The sequence below is a fragment of the Pinus tabuliformis genome, chromosome 6 (assembly GCF_031772625.1).
Source record: "Pinus tabuliformis cultivar Carrire ecotype Pingquan chromosome 6, CPIR1, whole genome shotgun sequence".
Taxonomy (NCBI): domain Eukaryota; kingdom Viridiplantae; phylum Streptophyta; class Pinopsida; order Pinales; family Pinaceae; genus Pinus; species Pinus tabuliformis.
The window spans coordinates 1,713,296,379-1,713,305,037 of NC_142292.1; the positions used below are offsets into that span (position 1 = coordinate 1,713,296,379).

The window sequence follows — 8,659 nt, forward strand, 5'->3', positions numbered from 1 at the left end:
TTCCTCTGCACTGGCTTGTCCTCTTTGACGATTTGGCTTCCTCTGTCTCTTCATGCTCACCAACACTCCTGGGACACATTGATTCAACGGCGAGGACCGAATACATAGAGAACAAACTTTTGCATAAAAAACTGTAACAAAGGCCCCCTTTTTTGTAAGAATATGCAAACACAAGTCATTATTGTTTCCGGGGAGAATTCATTGGAGAAATAGTACCAACAAGGAGGCCCCACCTACCACATCACCTTCGCAATCACAATTGGCTTCGTTCAGGCCTCCTCAACTATCGAGAGCATTTTTTAATGCATTTTTCCCATCAAACCCCACGCAATACAAATATTCAAATTCACAGGAATATATGAAAAACAACCGACTGAAACGCTAAAGGGCAGACTTCAAAAAACTTTACACCCGCATCTATTCCTATATCAGGTCCCCTACATATATTGCAATTGGCAGTCGCAGCTTCCTGATGGCCGATGGTTGATTCACCTGTGGATGCGATATGATATTAATCAAACTGTAATGTTGCATCGGGTCCGCAACATACATCACAATCGGCACTGGTAGGAGTGAGAGCCCTTTGTGTATTGCAATATGCAAGTACCGATAAGACGGATGCGATATTATTATACACTATTTTTAATGCCTTCGTCGGGTCCATACATATATATCGCAATCGGTGGTTCGAGGGTGACAACCCTTTATATATTGTGATGTGAGAGTCCCAATTGGCAGATGCAATGCTATTAAGGGTTGTTGCTATAACCCGTTCGGGTCCGTGTATATACTCCTCCACTCTTAACTTAACCCATAACTTGATTTCTGCCAATATTATGTTACATCACATTGTAATGGTCTGTGGGTCCACGTATATATATACACATCGCAATTCAGGGTTTTGGGTAGTGGCACATAACTGAACCCACCGATTATCATATGGTCGATATATATATGCCCCGCCTCTATACTCTGTGTTATGAAACCAGCTCAAGAAAAGATAGAAAAGATAGATCAACGCCTTAGAATTCAGCCTCTTCGAGGGGGCAACCTCCTTTACATTACATAAATGAACAATTCTTGGATGATACAAATGACAAAACCTCCTTTCTATATATAGGAGTCTAAGGAGTCACAATATAATCCAGCCGACCTAACAATAATAATATAAAGCCACAAAAATAACAATAGAGGGATTCTATGGGCACATTAATAACAATATGGGGGGAATGGGGGCACAACAATATAAATAAGGGGTATAACTACAATAGTAATGGGGTAATCACTAGTATTATAGGGACCCAACATGCCCCTCTCCTTCAAAAAAGTGTTGTCCTCAACGCTTGAGTAGTTTTGGATACTTCTGCATAAAATTCTCATCCTCCCATGTGGAATCTTCAGCGGATAAGTTCTTCCACTTGATAAGATACTCTGAAATTGATCGATTTCGTAGCTGTCGAGTTCTTGTTTCTATGACTGCTTCCGGTTCCAATATAATTTTTCCTTCCTCGTCAAGTTCTGGCAATATTGTTTGAACTGGGAGCTTGTCGCCTATAACCTTCTTTAAACATGAAACATGGAAAACTGGGTGCAATCGAGAAGCTGCAGGAAGCTCCAATTTGTATGCCATAGTACCAATCTTTTGCAACACCTTGTACGGACCATAATACTTTGGTGATAATTTATTATCCTTCTTAGCTTGCTTGAGGGACATTTGCTTATATGGTTGTAGCCGTAGGAATACCCAATCACCTACATCAAAACTTCTTTCACTGCGATGTTGATCTGCCTGTTGTTTCATTCTATTCTGTGCCAACACGAGGTTATCCTTTAAGAGTTGGAGGACTTGTTGTTGATGTTCGATGTGATGTTCCACTGCCTGAACCTTAGAATTTTCTCTTAAATATGATGTGATGGATGGTGGTTGATACCCATAAAGTGCCATAAATGGGGTCATTTTTGTTGCTGTATGGAAGGAAGTGTTATACCACCATTCAGCCAGAGGCAACCATTTGACCCATTGTGTCTGTTTATCAGATACAAAGCAACGAAGATATCCTTCCAAACATTTGTTTACTATCTCAGTTTTCCCATCAGATTGAGGATGATAAGATGAGCTATGAGCTAACTGAGTACCAAGACAAGAAAATAATTCTGTCCAAAAATTTCCAGTGAAAATGGGATCTCTGTCACTTACAATAATCTTTGGGTTTCCATGTAGCTTTTGAATTGTTTCCATAAATGCAGTAGAAACTGTACTGGCTTTAAATGGATGTGATAATGCACAAAAGTGTGCATACTTGGTAAGTCTGTCAACTACCACCATGATGACACTCTTTCCCTCAGACTTGGGTAAACCTGTGATAAAATCCATTGAAACCTCCTCCCAACGTTGGCTTGGAATGGATAAAGGTTGTAATAGACCTGGTGTCTTAATTGTTTCAACTTTATTTTGTTGGCAAACCAAACATTCTGCCACAAACTTTTGAATATCTGATTTAAGGCCATCCCAAAAAAATTCCTTCTTAACCCTGTGGTAATTTTTAAAAATCCTGAGTGCCCTCCTAAGGGAGAAGTGTGCAATTCCATAAGAATCTTTTGTTTTAGCTGGGAATTCTTACAGAGGTATAAGCGATCTTTGTACCATAACGAATCATTTTTCCAGCTAAATGTATCAGACGTACTGGAATCTTGTTGTAGCTTTCGAATAAGTGCCCACACTTCTTCATCATTCTTCCATTCCTCCCTTGCTTCATTTATCCAATCTGGTTGGATAATAGAAATGGCGCACAACAATGCTTCCACATCCTCATCCTTTCTTGAGAGTGCATCTGCCACCACATTTTGCTTCCCTTTTTTGTAGATGATTTCAAAGTCATAACCCAACATCTTTGTGACCCACTTTTGTTGCTCTTCAGAGGATAATCTTTGTTCTAAAAAGTATTTAAGGCTATCATGATCCGTTTTTACCTTGAAGTGTCTTCCCATTAGGTAGGGTCGCCATTTCTTAAGTGCATGGAGTATTGCCAACATTTCCTTCTCATAAATAGCTTTGCTTAAAAACTTTCCCTTGATTGGACGACTTTCAAAAGCAATGGGTCTTTCATCTTGCATTAGAACAGCACCAATTCCATTTCCTGAAGCATCACATTCCACAATAAAGGTTTTTGTGAAGTCCGGTGTAGCTAAGACCGGTGCTTGGCACATTGCCTCTTTAAGATGTTCAAAGGCCTTTGTTGCTTCCGGAGTCCATGAAAATGCATCTTTCTTCAATAATGTTGTTAGAGGTGCTGCTATTCTCCCATAATTCTTAACAAACTTGCGATAATACCCTGTCAACCCAAGAAATCCTCGCAGATGCTTTATGGATGTGGGGATTTTCCATTCCTTAATGGCTTTAATTTTGCTAGGGTCTACCTTAACTCCTTCATGAGATACAATATGACCCAAATATTCCACCTCCTGGACTCCAAAGAAACATTTGGATCTTTTTGCATATAATTGTTTCTCCTCCAATAGTTGTAGCACCCTGTCAACATGTTCAACATGATCCTTCCAAGACTTGCTGTAGATTAGTATATCATCAAAAAATACTAACACAAATTTTCTAAGGAATGGTTTGAAAATTGAATTCATCAAACCTTGAAATGTTGAAGGTGCATTGGTAAGGCCAAAAGGCATGACCAAAAATTCATAATGACCCTCATGAGTTCTAAATGCCGTTTTCGGAATGTCTTCAATCTTCATTCTGATTTGATGATATCCTGAACGAAGATCCAACTTGGTGAAGTAAATTGATCCATGCAATTCATCCAGTAATTCATCAATGACAGGAATGGGGAACTTATCTTTAATAGTGAGCTTGTTGAGCTCCCTATAATCCGGACACATGCGCCATGATCCATCCTTCTTGTGCACCAATACTACTGGAGCAGAGAAAGAACTTTGACTCGGTTGAATTATACCAGCCTCTAGCATTTCTGCAACCATACGTTCAATTTCACTTTTTTGGACATAGGGATATCTGTACGGCCTGATGTTTGGAGGAACACTTCCTGGAATCAGATGAATAGCATGATCATGATCACGCATAGGTGGGAGACCTTTGGGAGTCTCAAATACCTTGGAATGATTGTCCAGGACTTTTTGGAGATCTGGAGAAATAGATGATTCCAATGTGGAAACATCTAGCGAACATAATTGTGCAATTACACCTCTTTGCTCCTTTTTTAGAAGCTTTGTCATACCATTAGAGCTGATTATCTTTCCTGGTTTCCCTGCAATACCCCTTAATTCAACTTCCTTTCCTTCCGTAGAAAATTTGATGAAAAGTTCTTGAAAATTAAAAGCTATTGTACCCAAGGATTGTAGCCATTGGACTCCTAGTACAACATCAGCACCTCCCATTGGAATGGAAAGCATTGGGCTAGTCAATACATATTCTCCCATGGATAGCTTGATATTATGGCACTTTCCAGAGCAATTTATTGTTCCTCCATTTGCAATCATCACTTGACACTCTGGTGCTGGATATAGGAAGCAATTCAATTCTTTTGCTACCCTACAATGAATAAAATTGTGGGTGCTTCCTGAATCAATCAACACTATTACCTTTTTCTTCTTGATTTGTCCTTCTATCTTGATGGTTTGAGGAGTGGTAATTCCCGCCAATGCATTACAAGATATGGTCGGATTTATTTGTTCTTCATCTAGGCTTTGTTCCTGGAGTATATCCTCTTCTTTTGACCTTTCTTGCTCCTTTTCTTCTTCCTCTTCACAATCTATGTAGAATAATTTCTTCTCAGCACACTTATGACCTTTAGTGTATTTGCTATCACAACTGTAACAAAGCCCTTTTGCTCTTTTTTCTTCCAATTGTTGTGGTGTCAACCTTATAGGTTGTGGAAGACTAGGGGCAACAACACTTCCGTCTTTATAGTTGTGAGTGGTATGCTTCCTAGTTGCCATAATTTTGCTTTCCATTTTTCTTGCTAACCTGAATGCCTTCTCTAATGAATCAGGTTCCCAAAGGCGAACATCATGTTGGATATTATCCTTTAAAGACCCTATGAACACATCAATCCTATGCTCCTCTGGAATATCTTTTACCCTTATGTTCAATTTTTGGAACTCCTCAATGTGCTCCATTATTGAACCCTTTTGTTTGAGACTTATCAATTGGCTAAAAAAAGTGTTGCTTTTTGTATCCTCATAATGTGCTATCAATTCTTCCGTAAAAATTGCCCAAGTGATAAATTGTTTACGAGAGCAAAGCCATTGATACCATACAAACTGATTTGGTTCCAAATATAAAGTTTCCATACGTACCTTTTGTGTGTTTTGCACATTATTGAGATCGAAGAACTGCTCCATCTGTAATATCCATGTGGCGGGATCCTTGCCATCAAACTTCCTCATATCGATTTTTGGAATATGGTGGGTCTTCAATCCAACATTAGAGTCTATGGAATCATGATTAACATTTCTTTTGTTCACATCATGAGTTTCCTTTACAACCTTTTCACCATTAGTAAGTATTTCTTGTAGAAAATTTGTCAAATCTGCCTTCAAATCTGCCATGTCTGTCTTCAAATCTGTCCTCAAATCTATCTTCAGATCATCCATCTTAGCTTCCATGCCCTTTATCTTAGATTCCACGCCATTTATCTTAGCATCTGTTATCTTTTGTGAGCGTGACATTTGTTGCACTTGTTCTTGTAATTTTGATATATCATGTAGCATTTCTTCCTCTTCTTCATGAGTCATGCTAGAGCTTTCAGGTTCCTTACTAGGTGTTTGCATTTTCTTTCCTCGGGGCATCAGTTACCGATAATAATGCTTTACTATGCCCTTTGAATTCCTTCAAACCAATCTTATAAAAAAAAAAAACCTACACACCTTTTTTTACTTTGTAGAAGCCTGATATTGAATCTGATGTATCTCTGTAATTTCGAATCATCCAGTTCTGAAATTGTGACCTGTAGTAGCCTTCTATGTACTCTTTCCAATGCCACTAGTCTAATCCAAATTGGATTCTCCAAGAAATAGTTATGCACAATCTCCCGCAGTGACCTGATTATAGACTAGTTCAGTAGAGCGAACTTGTATGAAGTGCCACGTGTCACTGTTTCAACTTTTGACTCTAAAAAATATATAAAAGAAAACTAAAGTCCGTCCTCTTTTTGTACCTTCTTACGAAATTTCAATCCGATGCTCAGAAAGAAAGTTATGACGATTTTCCCCAGGTCACCTGTTTTGAGTGTAATTCAGGACTCTGCAAAAACACAAACTTCCTCAGATCATATCTCCGAAAATATCGTGCGAAAAGCTCTGAAATTTGGACCCAAGGTTCAGCGCAATTTCGTCTCAAATGGGCTTTTTTGTGACTTCTGAAACATCACAGAAAAAACGTTATAGCGAAAATGCCACGATGACCTGTTTGGAGCAGCGAAACCCTAGAATCCAAAGCTTTGATACCAAATGTTATGAAACCAGCTCAAGAAAAGATAGAAAAGATAGATCAATGCCTTAGAATTCAGCCTCTTCGAGGGGTCAACCTCCTTTGAATTACATAAATGAACAATTCTTGGATGATACAAATGACAAAACCTCCTTTCTATATATAGGAGTCTAAGGAGTCACAATATAATCCAGCCGACCTAACAATAATAATATAAAGCCACAAAAATAACAATAGAGGGATTCTATGGGCACATTAATAACAATATGGGGGGAATGGGGGCACAACAATATAAATAAGGGGTATAACTACAATAGTAATGGGGTAATCACTAGTATTATAGGGACCCAACACTCTAATATATATATCTTTTCGCCTCCAATAGTTTATATCACATATACCTATGTTATATACTGCTCCGCCTCTTTTAACGCTTCTGCTCTTCTTTAGCTCTGCTCCTTTAACTCTTCCACATATATATGTATTTCGCTCGTCTTTGGCTCTTTGGTATGTATTACTCCCGATTAGACTCCTTGGCATATATACTCCCGATATGGATGATATGCCTCTGATAGATCTATTTTTCTCCTCATATGGCTCTGTTTTCTCCTCCAATACCTCTGTTTTCTCCTCTGGTAGCTCTGCTTTTCTCCAATGTCTTCCTTTGGCTTTGCAATGTCTTTCAATGACCTTCTCTCATAACAGACTCTTACTCATGGCTTGGCTTTTCTGATGGCCTTGCTCCTGCTTCTTCATGGATCTACTCTACTTCCCCTTGGCTTCATATCATCATCTAGTATCTAGAATATTGCCATATTGACATCAATGACAACCTATGTCAACAATCTCCCCCTTTGTTATTGATGGCAATATTCTTCTTCTCTCCCCCTTTGACGTCAATGGTAGAGGAGTGCTCTGGGACTCCCCTATCAAACTGCTTCTGTTCTTCATGAATGGTAGGTCTTCATGGGTTCGTGACTCTCCCTGTCATAGTGCTCTTCTTTTTAATCAAGATAGAACAATTGATGCTTTATCATCAATTAGCACATTATTCCCTCTTCATTTCTCAGAACTACTTTATCATGGCTTCAATAATTCTTAAGATGCTTTACTTTAATGCTTGCAACCAGATTGCAAATAGCCATACACCAAGTGTCCAAGTCCAGGTTTTTATGCTTCAATCCATATTGTTGTCTCCATAGTCAGAATTGGAGGCCTTCATAGTCCGAATCAAGAGAAAATGTCACTGAAATTTTCTTTCTTGCTATCTTTCTTCAGATCTGAGTTCCTTTGTGTTTCTCTGCTTCTCCTTAAGTCACTGCCATCCAGTATTCAACATCATTGTATTTCGATGAAATGGTGAGAGATTGTGCCTCACTGTTGCTGTATTTTCTAAGTGAATAGTATCTGCTTAAGTTATATTTGGTTGCACGACATTCTTCTTTCTATGAGCCATCTTTTCTTTGTATTCTTGTTAATATTGATACCATGATCATAGAACAACTTTCGGAAACAAATCACTCCAAATCTTGATACGTCAATAATTAATGGGAACTATAGAGGATTCATGGAAATCATTCTATAAAATAATGATACGTTTGTGAGAAGTTATCACATGGCTGGATATGCCTTTTCTGTTTTCGTGGTGGAATATGGAGATTAGATCAAAGATAGCAGAGGAACTTACAACAAAGGGGATGGAGTTTCGAATTCCAAAACACAAGTTTTCCCCAATGTCTGGACAACATTTCTAGTATCTCTAGATAATGTTGGCATGTGGAATATCCAAGCCGAAACTCTAGATACCTATAGCTGGGTTAGGAAACATATGTAATGGTCATGAATCCAGAGTTAAACAACAAAACTAAGTTTCCTCTTCCTAGAAATGCTCTTTACTGTGGTGCCCTCTTGCGCATGTAGAAGCCACAGTTCAATACAAATGATGAAAAAGTGTCGGCTTCATCTATCAATGTTTGCATAATTACATTTCTGTGTGGCTTTCTAATTTCCTGGAGAATACTTTTAAGCTAAATTATCTTCCCCAAAGAAATCCATAACCACTTGCAAATACATTCGAGGATTTCTCGTGTGTGAAGATAGGTCACTGATATTAAAATTCCAGATATGTAGCAAATACTACTATGATTCATTTAAAGCAAAAAGAAAAGGTGAAGAAATTATTGTTGAATCCATCTTGGG

At 38.4% G+C, this 8,659-nt stretch overlaps 1 pseudogene; it reads left to right on the plus strand.

Annotated features, from left to right (window-relative positions):
* LOC149265609 (monocopper oxidase-like protein SKU5 pseudogene) overlaps positions 1-8,380 on the plus strand; it is a 32,859-nt pseudogene extending 24,479 nt beyond the window's left edge.
* The last annotated feature ends 279 nt before the right edge of the window (positions 8,381-8,659 follow it).